The following is a 13,016-nucleotide window of genomic DNA, read 5'->3' as shown; positions in this document are numbered from 1 at the left end:
ATGTCTTTACTAAGCAGATAGAAATAGGGGAAAAAAAAAAAAAAACAGATACATAGACACACACATATTTTAGAAAAAGTTAGACCAAGTGGTCCCCAACCTCTGGATCTAATGCCTGACACTACCAGTTTTCTTCTGAAATCATTGGCTATTCACAAAATGCACAATACACAAGAATCAGAAGCTTGTACACGTTGAAAAATTAAATGAATGTTTTATTAGATATACAGTGCTAAGGAAAAGAAAAAATAGAGGAGTTTAGCATCTACCAAAAAAAAATTAAAAATTAAAAAAAAAAAAAACAGGAAACTGATTCCTCTAACAAACTCTAAAACCTTAGGTGAAATTTGCTTGCTGGATTGGTTGGGAGGAAAAATAAATTCCCTACTACCCTACAAGGTTCTTGGCTGAGAGTTCCCTAAAATAAAAGACAGATTAACTGGAGAAAAAGAAACAGAAGTTTAATTATATATATATATATATATATATATATATATATCTCCTATATACATTGGAGATATCCAGGAAAACAGAGAAACTCTTTGAAATGATCCAAGCCATCCCCTTAAATATCATTTCCAGCTAAAGACAAAATAAAGATGTTAAGTGTAGGGGAAAGAAGAGTAAGCCAGTTGAGGTAGGTTACCTGGAAAAGCAGGATAAACAAAGGGGTGGTTGTTATGAAGATTTAAGTCAGTACCTTCTCTGTTGTAAGAGTTTTCAGAGATTTGGTCATCCCCACTCTTTTTGGTACAAAGAGGGAGATATCCTTATAAATGTAAATGTCTTCTACAAAAGGGTAACTTCTGCTCAGTTTTCAGACCTTTTCCTTTGTCCTTTGTTTCTTAAACATTTGTTGTTGTTTAGTAGCTAAGTCCTGTTGATTCTGCTGTGACCTCATGGACTATAGCCTACCAGTCTCTTTTGTTCGTGGGATTTCCCAGTCAAGAATATTGGACTGAGTTGCCATTTCCTTCTCCAGGGGATCTTCCCCACCCAGGGATTTGCAGGTGGAGCCACCTAGGAAACTCTTCTTAAACATATTCAGCCCCAAATAATACTTATGTCAAAGAGTATATTTTGAAATGACAAATTCCACTGCCCTTCAATTGAAATAATTTTCCCATGTTTGCTGCTTAGCAAAAAATAAAGCATATATTCAGGTGGAAGAATATAGCATTCTGTTTTGCATCTTTGAAATTTCTCTAAAAATAAAAAATTGTATAATTTTAACCTTTTTTCAACATTTAAGACTTCCACCTTTTTCAACATTTGAGGCCAGTAATGAACTTTGGATAATATTTCATGCTCTCAATATAAATCCCAAATTATTTATATCTGTATAGAAAAAGATAGATGAAAAAAAGTACAACTTTCCATAAAGGTACTTTTGCTAAATATAAATGTGTACATTAATATATATCTCTATGTAAATACATATGTAAATATATATGGATCCATGTAACAAAGCAAAATTTTAAGGGCATACAAATTTACTGAGTATAAGTGATCTACTTTTCTTTGTCTCATTACATTAAGATTTGAAAACTTTACATGGAAGCTGTGACCAGCATCCTAGCTGACAAAAATCCACCCAGGCTGGGGTGTGGGGTGTGGATGGGGAGAGACAGAAAAGAGGAAAGAGAGGCTTTGTTTTTTTTTCCCCCTGAAGTCTTTACAAACAATATAGAGGACATGTGGAGAGTTTGCTAGGTTCCTGGTCACAGAATCCTACATAAAGGTATTATTTAAGGTATTAAGAGTATAGACACAGAAGTATCAACTGAGTCCTTATAATAACACCAGTGAAGGTAGGGAGAAGAGGGATTTCCAGCAAGAAAAGACTCTCAAAATATAGTTAAATAAGTAGTAGATTCAAAAGTAACATAAAGGGTGATAATACCAGTAGAAATCAACTTTAAGATCAAATTTATCTAAAAAGTCATCATACTAAATCTAAACATTTTAAATAGTGGTGTATCTAAATATAAGTAGAATCTAGAGAAAACAGCACAGTAACATAGATTCAGTTCAAAAACATCCAATATTGTGTGAAGACTAGGCAGTCTTCATCTCATCCTTAGACTGTCTTTAGAAGGATGCCTGTCTTTCCATGCCTTCTGTACTCTACATATTAAGATCGGAAACTTTCTTGCCACGAGCTAGCTCTTTGAACTAATAACATGGTGCGGGATTTTTCTGTGTAATGAGAGGCCATACATTTTGAGGCTGGAGAGGAAAGGACCTGATTCAGAATCTTGTACAAAAATTTTGACTAGAATGATTATTTTAAACGTATTCAAAATAAATATAATAAAGTCCTTTCTTATAGAAATTCAACCAAGACTTTCACATTCTTTCAAAAATTTGATTTTTAAAATGACTACTTTTAGAAGTTAAGTTTGCTGCAAAAATTGAAGTATTTTGAGAATGAGAAGGGAGTACCCGGATCCAGAAATTGTACCAAGAGTCACCTGGCCCCATGTAATAGTGCAGTTACAGGGAAACAGTTAAAGAGGAAGATAAATTAAAAGTGACTCAGCCTGAAGTATGAAGTAGGACAGTAGGTATAGCCTTTCTAAAAATCCGAGGTTTGACACTGAACAAAATATGAGGGTTTTTTGGCTGAGAGAGAAGTTCGGGAATATTTCATATTGCTACATAAATTTCCCATACTTGACACTCTTACTGAATGCACAAACAATTCATAAGCCATACAATGTTAATCAAAGTCAACTTTACATTTTGACAAAACACCATTTACAGGCTGTTGCAAAAGTAAGAGTTCTAGAAAGAAAAATTCTACCTATCAGATGGGGGTCAGTTAAAAGTTAGGTTTGTTTGTTACTTACTTACCATGTGCTTTCTCTCATTTGCTTCTCTTCTGGTAAGTACACCACCAAGTTTACCTTTCTCTACCTATAACCACTTCCTATCTATAACCATTTTCTCCTACCTATAACCACTTCCGCCTTCAGACGGGGAATGAAGAAGGTGTTCTGGACCAAGCACATCAGAACATTCCATTAACTGTTCACTGAGGAAGTTCTTGAGTTAATCATAATGAATGAAATGGTAACGTTATTGTTGGGACTTCTGGGAAAGAAACCCAACTTCTGCCACCCAATTCAAACCGAGGTAATGTAAGATCTAAAGCTGCTAATAGAGTTCAGGAAAGAAATGAAATCTCACAGAATATGGAGTGAGTCAGGAGAAACAGGGTAAGATTAAAAAAAAAAAATAGCACAGCTGTGAGACATTGTTGGAATACTTCCCATCTAACTTCCTCTTACGTAAGCTTGTACTTAATATTACAGTGACATCAACCAGTAATTTCCCCTTTAAGAAGGTTTGGTTTGAATTCTATGCCACTTGCAAACCAGAGTTCTAGCTAATATACCAACTGACCTTATTGATACCAAAAGTTCAGCATTAGCATTTAATTCTTATGGAGAATTACACTAGCCCTTTCTGCTCTTTGTCTAAAGTGGTGATTTACATGTTAAGTCACTAACACATCAATTTCAGCATGATTATAGATCACTTTTCATGAGAACCAGAGGAGCTGCTGCATTGTAAAAAACAGTGAGGACCTGAGGTGAATGATGCAGCTGATATAGTGTAGGAAGAGGAAATAGGAAAATAATTGGACACAGACATTCAGAGCATTGCATTTTTCCTCTCACTGGATTGAACATAACAGGTCTTTTTACAACAGTTATTTAAAAGATTACAAACTAAAATTTGACAAAGGATTAATGCTTTCAGGGCTCATCTTGATCTTAGGTTTCATTTTCTGAACAAACACTTAGGGTTTTCAGGGTTATTTTTTTGTTTTTTTTTTCCTATGCCTAAGCTTATTTAAACAACTAACATGGCAGTTATACAGAGTCAGTGAAACACTTGGGTTAATAAATGTGATTTGCTCCTTGAAAAATTGTACTCAAAATAGTCACTTTAATAAATCCCATTAATATCTGAACTCCTTAACTGGACATCCAATTCATTCACTGTACCAGACAATGCTGACAAGTATGTTCTAAACTGGGCTTCCCTCATAGCTCAGTGAGTAAAGAAGCTGCCTGCAATTCAAGAGACCTGGGTTTGATTCCTGGGTGGGGAAGATCCTCTGGGGAAGGAAAAGGCAACCCACTTCAGTATTCTTCCCTGCAGAATTCCATGGACAAAAGAGCTAGCAGGCTACAGCCCATGTGTTTGCAAGAGTCAGACATGACTTAGCAACTAAACCACCAACCACAAGTCCTAAACTACTGTCCTTCTTACATAGCTTACTTCCAACAAAATTAGAGCTATTTCTTGGGCTCATAGTAAGTTTTTTTTTTTTTTTTTATCCTACAACTTAGCTTTATGGGGCTATTTACAGTTCTTTATTTAAAGATTTTCAAATATTTGATGTTTTCCAAATTTCACCAGTTTTTTAAGAATATGATTGAACGTCATTTTTTATTAAAAAAAAAACAATTTTTGGGAAATAATTGTCTTTTCCTCTGAAAACTCAAATATTTTCATCTTTATCCTTTTTTTTTTTGTTATCGATCACATTCTATTTGTACTTCTTTTTGGTTTTTTTTCCATATATATTACCATTTAGACTGGTTTCCCAGGTGGCTCAGTCGTAAAGAACAGGCCTGCAATGCAGGAGACATAAGTGACCCAGGTTTGATCCCTGGGGTCAGGAAGATCCCTTGGAGGAGGGCATGGAAACCCACTCCAGTATTCTTGCCTAGAGAATCCCATGGACAGAGGAGTCCAGTGAGTTATGGGTCATGGGGTCACAAAGAGTTGAGTATGACTGAAGCAACTTAGCAAACATGAAGACTGAAAGGTTAGATATCTATACACTTTTAATCTTCAAATAAGATTCAGTATCCAGAAGAGTGGTACTTATATAACATGTAAAAAATAAGCATTGTAAGTTATTAATTATATGACACCCATTAGACTGAAGTGGCTCTAATGCTTTGATGGCCTAAATACACAAACAAAAACATAAGCCTATAAACACCTTAAGGTTAAGAAATTGAAACCTAAGGACAACCAATCACAAGCAGCCAACTAGGCTTTAAGCTATAGCCAATCAATTTTCTTCCCTTGCTTCTGTACCTTATCTGTATAAGTCTTTATCTTGGCTCCTATCTGAGGAATACTCAAAACCACTTCCTGTTTGGCACTGCCCTACTGAACTTGATTTCTGCTCAAATAACTCAACGTTTTCAATATGCCTCACTTTATCTTTTAATGGTGACCATTTTAGATAGTCAAATAATGAATCAATAAAACTGCTTTCTTTGTCAGATAATTGAGACAACTTTAGTCTAAAGTATTTAGTGCCCTAATTTTCATTTCTTACACAAACACAAAACCTCATGATTTTACATTAGAGACACTTAGAAAATTATAGCATAATAATATTTTATAAAACTCATAATAAAAACCATAAAATTTCATACTCCATGAAAATTGATGTTATGTAGATATCATTTAGTCTTTCTAATTCAGGGTATGTAGTTTTTATTAAGAATTTATTGTGCATCAATTCTATACATCCTAATTAATTCAATTGGTCTATGGGAAGAATACTGCAGCAAAAAAGAAACAGGAAAAAAGAAAAATGTTTACTACCCTAAGGAACTTTCACATCTAACAACATACAAATTTTATTTTTAACAACAACAACAAAAAAAGAACCAAAATTATAAAGATACCTAACATAAATGATGAAATAAAATATTTGCCTTGATTAATTTAGATCTTAAAATTTACTTTTGACTGAAATTATTCACAAAACTATTTTGATTCTTTAATTCATTTCATCTGTATAGGCATAGTCTAAGTGATTTGCCCTAAACATACTTAACTAGGCATTAAATTGAAATTTAACAGGATCATTATTGAGGTTAAATAGATACTTTTATGATTTCTTAAAAGACATTTATGAGTATACAAAGCACTATATCCAGTATGCAGTTGTAAATCCTCAACAAATACCTAAATTAGTAATATATCATTTAAGACATATAGTTAAATTCATGAAGATATAGAGACATGGTTTATTTGGGGGACCTGAGCTGTGCAACAACTAAACACTTGCATACTTACTGATCAATTGTCTGTCATGAGTACTATGTAAATGTAATCAGTTTATATTACATTAATTCCTTTAAAAATTAATATCATATGGAATTTAATCAAATTACTTTAGGAATTTTCCATTTAGGTTTATAACACCTATAATTTTCTTTGACTTCTCACTTATCTTCAAATGGTCTGCTGTGTCATTATTAAAAAATTAAGACATGCCCACAGGGATGGAATAATTTGAAAATAACATCACAATTAAATGAGAGGGGCTGGTAAATATGTGAATAAATAGATAATATACTGATAACAGAAAGAACTCTGGAAAATTCCCCCAAACTCAGAAACTAAATGATATACTTATTACTTAAACAATACATCAAAGAAGAAACAAAAGTGAAATGACATAATACACTGAACCAAATGAAATTAAAAATGTAACAAAATTTGTGAAGTGTAGCTTTAGTTATAAACTAATGAATATTTTGTTAATTGATAACTTAAACAAAATTATCAATGGATATTAGAAAAGAAGAAAGGTCTCAAATCAATGATCTCATCTTATAACATAGACAAACTAAATTCAGATAAAATAATACAGTGTAAGTAAGTGAAAGTGAAAGTCAACCCAGAATCAATAAAATAGTAAGCAAAAAAAGAAAGAGAAAGAAAACTGATGAGATGAGTACCTAGTTCTTTGAGAAGATCAGTTAAACTGATAAACCTCTAGCCAGACTGATCATGAAAATGAGAGAACCTACGAATTGCCAAAATCAGGAATGGGAGAGGTGATATCATTAAAGATTCTAGAGTTAATAAAAGGATAATAATGACATCTTATGAAGACAGAAAGCCTATCTGTGGTTGCTAGCAGATGAGCAATGAGGTTGAGAGGAACAAGAATGAGGGTATCTCAGAGCTTGCACAGACTTTGGGGTTGATGATTACATTCATTATCTTGATTGTCATGGTTTTCCAGTTTTAGTCATTTATTAAATTATACACTTTAAATATGTACAGCCTACTTTATGTCAATTAATCCTCAATAAGTCTGTTTTAAAAACTAAGAGATAAAAGATTATGAAGAAATCCAGAAAGTAAAGGGGATGAGGTTGTATACAGAAAGGGAAATTAGTATATTAGTATAAAGTTCGGGAATACCTAAGGACACAGGGCTTCCCTGGTGGCTCAGAGATTAAAGCATCTTCCTGCGATGTGGGAGACCTGGGTTCGATCCCTGGGTCGGGAAGATCCCTTGGAGAAAGAAATGGCAACCCACTCCAGCATTCTTGCCTAGAGGAGCCTATGGACGGAGGAGCCTGGTCAGCTACAGTCCACGGTGTTGCAGAGTCGGACACGACTGAGTGACTTCACTTTCACTTTCAAGGACACAGGGAAAAGAATGAAAGAAGAGTCTGAGCATGCAGGTAGCAAATGTAGTAATCACAGTAAATTTGTTGTGCTAATGAAAAGAGATGAATATAACTTTTTTAAAAGTTCTTTTAAGGTCCTCATGGAACTATCTTTGGGAAATGAATAGTTTATATTGGTTTGTGGAAATACAGCTATGTGGCACATGAATGGATAACTCTTTGGCCATTTAACCTGTGTAAGGATATAAGATTTTAAATAGTATGCATGCATGCTCAGTCACTCAGTGGTTCAGAGTCCTTTAGACTCAGAGATTTAGAGACTGAACTTATGGTTACCAGGGGGTAAGGGAAGAGGGAGGGATAGATTGGGAGTTTGGACTGAGATGTACACACTGTTATTTTTAAAACAGATAACACACATACAGTATAGCATAGGAAACTGCTCTATACTCTGTAATTAACCTAAATGGGAAAATAATTTAAAAATGGATAGATACATGTGTGTTATAACTGAAAAACTTTGTTGTACACCTGAAACTAACACAACAGTGTTAGCTAACTATACGCCAATACAAAATTAAAAATTAAAAAACTAAAGCTTCTCTGAGTCTTGATCTTTTCCAAGTTTATCCTTTCTTGAGTCCTACCTCTCATCCCTCAGGTACATATTTCAGTTTCCTTATACTTACAGTTACTATTTTAGTAGATTTTCACAGTTTTTTAAATCTCAATTTCCCTGTTTATCTTACTGTGTGATTTCTAATTCTTGATTTGATTTAAATCGATATGAATGGTTAGATAGTGAACCCAGCAAAGGAGTTGAGGGAAGATACTTTAAACTAAGTTCAAATAAGGATAGGGCTCTTATCCTCAGTTCAGTTACTCAGTCGTGTCTGACTCTTTGCAACCCCATGGACCGCAGCACCCCAGGCCTCCCTGTCCATCACCAAATCCAGAGTCTACCCAAACCAAAACCATCAAGTGAGTGATACCATCCAACCATCTCATCCTCTGTTGTCCCTCTCCTCCCACCTTCAATCGTTCCCAGCATCAGGGTCTTTGCAAATGTGTTAGTTCGTCACATCAGGTGGCCAAAATATTGGAGTTTCAGCTTCAACATCAGTCCTTCCAATGAACACTCAGGACTGGTCTCCTTTAGGATGGACTGCTTGGATCTCCTTGCAGTCCAAGGGACTCTCAACAGTCTTCTCCAACACCACAGTTCAAAAGTATCAATTCTTTGGCACTCAGCTTTCTTTATAGTCCAACTCTCACATCCATACATGACTACTGGTAAAACCATAGCCTTGACTAGACAGACCTTTGTTGTCAAAGTAATGTCTCTGCTTTTTAAATATGCTGTGTAGGTTGGTCATAACTTTCCTTCCAAGGAGTAAGCCTCTTATCCTCAGAGATAATAAGACTCTTCCTTCTATCAACTATGCCTGAAAGATATCAGCCAATGGGAAAAACAATTATGCCAGAGAGCATTCAAAGATGTGTTGTGATATGTACTAATTAAAGGAGTTACCAAATGATGTTTTAGAAGAAAAATGTTTGTTTCCAATTGTCCATTGCTAGTAAATAGAAATATAACTGACTTTTTGTATGTTGACCTCTTATTCTGCGATCTCACTAAACTCACTTACTAGTTCTGTGATATTTTTTGTAGATTGTCTGGTATTTTCTACATAATCATGTTGTCTACAATTAGGGGGTGTTATTTCTTTTTTTCCTATATATATGACTTTTTAATTTTCTTTCTCTTATTTCACTAGGTAGGACGTCTAGTACCATGATAGATAGGAATGGTAAAAGCAGATATTTTTTCTCACTATCAGTTTTAGAGAGAAGGAATTCAGTCTTTCACCATTAAACATGTTGTTAGCTGTTAGTTGCAATTTTTTTTTAAAGATGTTCTTTATCAGGTTGAAAAAGTTCTTACTATTCTTACTCAGAGATTTTCATCTGAGTGGATGTTGGGTTTTGCCAAATGCCTTTTCTATTTCTTTATATTGTTAAATTTTCTTAAATATTTGTTTAGAAATTTTGCCCTTATGTAGTCTGATATGTAATATCAGGTTAATACTGACCTCAGAATTAATTGGGAATTCCCTTTTCTTCCATTCTCTGAAAAGATTATATATACTTCCTACTATATTTTCCTTAAATATCTGGTAAAATTCACCACTGAAACCATTTGGGTCTGGAGTTTGTTTCTTGTTTTTAAATTTTTCTATGAAAGGGTGTCTAGGTACAAATTCAATTACTAAAATAGATTTATATTATCCATTTCTTTTGGGTGTGCTACAGTATTTTGTGTCTTTCAAGGAATTGGCCAGTCTATCTAAGTTTTAAAGTCACTGACATGATGTTGTTCATGCGTGTGTGCAAAGTCGCTTCAGTCCTGTTTGACTCTTTGTGACCTTATGGACTGTAGCCGGCCGGTTTCCTCTATGAGATTCTTCAGGGAAGGATCCTGTAGTGGGTTGCCATTATCTACTCCAGGAGATTTTCCTGACTCGGGGATGGAACCCGTGTCTCTTATCACAGGAAACTGTCAATGCAGTTTCCTGCATTGGTAGGTAGGTTCTTTATCATTAGCGCCACCTGAGAAGTTCTAATTTATTAAATTATACTTATATTACTTGCAAAATCTATAGTGATTTTATCTCTGTCATTCCTGATTTTGTTAATGTCTATCTTTCCTCATTTCTTTTTTTTTGGTCAGACTACTAGGGAACTTTTACTGATATTCTCAAACAACTTTCACTTTCAGTAACTTCCTCTACTTTTCTCACTTCATTGATTTTGTATTTCCATTCTGATATTATTTCTTTTTACACTTATGTGCATTTAAGTTTCTTTTATCTTTAGAATATCTTAACATGAAAATAGGTTATTATATATATTTTCTTTTCTGTTATAAGCCTGTGCTACTAGTTTTCTTCTATGTACTGCTTCAGTAAGCACCCCATAAATCTTTTTATCTTGAATCCTTTTAAACAATTGAAACATGTTTTATACTCCAGAATATATCTATTTTGGTAAAAGTTTCACGTATCTATGAAAACAATGTGTGTATTCTGCTTGATTGAAAATCTACAAAGTCAATTAGTTTAATTTTAGTAATAGTACTAATCAAATTTTCTATATCCTTACTGATTTTGCTTATGTGGCCTACTACTGAGAGAAGAATATCAAAATCTGTCCTTATAATTGTAGATTTGGCTTTTCCTCCTTGCAATTCTACCAACTTTGATGCATATATTTTGAATTTCTGTTATATGCATAAATATTTTAAATTGTTATAACCCCTGAAATAATTAACTTATTATAATTATAAACTAATATTTTTATTTTGGGCAATATTCCTTGCTTATAATCACTTTGTGTGATGCCAAGATCAAACTTTTATAATTAATGTTCAGTTCAGTTGCTCAGTCATGTCTGACTCCTTGCGAACCCATGGACTGCAGTACACCAGGCTTCCCCTCCCATCATCAAATCCCGGTGCTTACTCAAACTCATGTCCATCAAGTCAGTGATGCCATCCAACCATCTCATCCTCTGTCGTCCCCTTCTGCTCCTGCATTCAATCTTTCCCAGCATCAGGTTTTTTACCAATGAGTCAGTTCTTTGAATCTCAGGTAACCAAAGCATTTAAGTTTCACCTGCAGCATCAGTCCTTCCAATGAATATTCAGGATGGATTTCCTTTAGGATTGACTGACTGGATCTCCTCACAGTTTAAGCACTCTCAAGAGTCTTCTCCAATACCACAGTTCAAAATAATCAAATCTTCTGCACTCAGCTTTCTTTATAGTCCAACTCTCACATCCATACATGTCAATGGGAAAAACCATAGGTTTGACTAGATGGACCTTTGTTGGCAAAGTAATCTCTGCTTTTTAATATGCTGTCTAGGTTGGTCATACTTTTCTTCCAAGAGGCAAGTGTCTTTTAATTTCATGGCTGCAGTCACCATCTGCAGTGACTTCGGAACCCCCAAAACCAGTATCTCACTGATTCCATTGTTTCCCCATTTATTTGACATGAAGTAATGGGACCTGAAACAACAAAAAAACAATAGTTGGCTTAAAACTCAACATTCAGAAAACTAAGGTCATGGCATCTGGTCCCATCACTTCATAGGAAACAGATGCTGAAACAGTGGAAACAGTGACAGACTTTATTTTTTTGGACTCCAAAAAACTGCAGATGGTGACTGCAGCCATGAAATTAAAAGACACTTGCTCCTTGGAAGAAAAGTTATGACCAATCTAGACAGCATATTAAAAAGTGGAGACATTACTTTGCCAACAAATGTCTGTCTAGTCACAGCTGTGGTTTTTCCAGTGGTCATGTATGGATGGGAGAGTTGGACTATAAAGAAAGCTGAGCACCGAAGAATTGATGCTTTTGAACTGTCCCTTGGACTGTAAGGAGATCCAACCAGTCCATCCTAAAGAAAATCAGTCCTGGATATTCATTGGAGGGACTGATGCTGAAGTTGAAACTCCAATACTCTGGCCACCTGATGCAAAGAATTGACTCATTTGAAAAGACACTGATGCTGGGAAAGATTGAAGTGAGGAGTAGAAGGGGACAGCAGAGGATGAGATAGTTGGATGGCATCACTGACTCAATGGACATGAGTTTGAGTAACCTCCAGGAGTTGGCAGTGGACAGGGAGGCCTGGCGTGCCACAGTCCATGGTGTCACAAAGAGTAGGACATGACTAAACAACTGAACTGAACTGAATTGATGGGACCGGATGCCATGATCTTAGCTTTCTGAGACTTGAGTTTTAATGCAGAGTTTTCACTGTCCTCTTTCACTTTCATCAAGAAGCTCTTTAGTCTCTCAGCTTTCTGTGCTAAGGTTGGTGCCATCTTCTTATCTGAGGTTATTGGTATTTCTCTTGGCAATCTTGATTCCAGCTTGTGCTTCATCCAGCCTGGCATTTTGCATGATGTATTCTGCATATAAGTTAAATAAGCAGAGTGACTATTTACAGCCTTGACATACTCCTTTCCAGATTTCAGAACCAGTCTGTTGTTCCATTTTCAGTTCTAACTGTTGCTTCTTGACCTGCATACAGATTTCTCAGGAGGCAGGTAAGGTGGTCTGGTGTTCCCATCTCTTTAAGAATTTTCCAAATTATTTGTGATCCACACAGTCAAGGGCTTTGGCCTAGTCAATAAAGCAGAAGTAGATGTTTTTCTAGAACTCTTTCTTTTTCATTGATCCAGCAGATGTTTGCAATTTGATCTCTGGTTCCTCTGCCTTTTCTATATCCTGCTTGAACATCTGGGAGTTCATGGTTCACATACTGTTGAAGCATGTTTTGAGAATGTTGAACATTAGTTTACTAGTGTATGAGATGAGTACAATTGTGTGGCAGTTTGAACATTCTTTTGGAGAAGGAAATGACAACCCACTCCAGTATTCTTGCCTGGAGAATCCCATGGACGGAGGAGCTTGGTGGGCTACAGTCGATGGGTCGCAAAGAGTCGGACATGACTGAGCAATGTCACTTTCA

Source organism: Ovis aries, chromosome 2, assembly GCF_016772045.2.
Source record: "Ovis aries strain OAR_USU_Benz2616 breed Rambouillet chromosome 2, ARS-UI_Ramb_v3.0, whole genome shotgun sequence".
NCBI classification, from domain to species: domain Eukaryota; kingdom Metazoa; phylum Chordata; class Mammalia; order Artiodactyla; family Bovidae; genus Ovis; species Ovis aries.
This window is presented reverse-complemented; position numbering follows the sequence as displayed.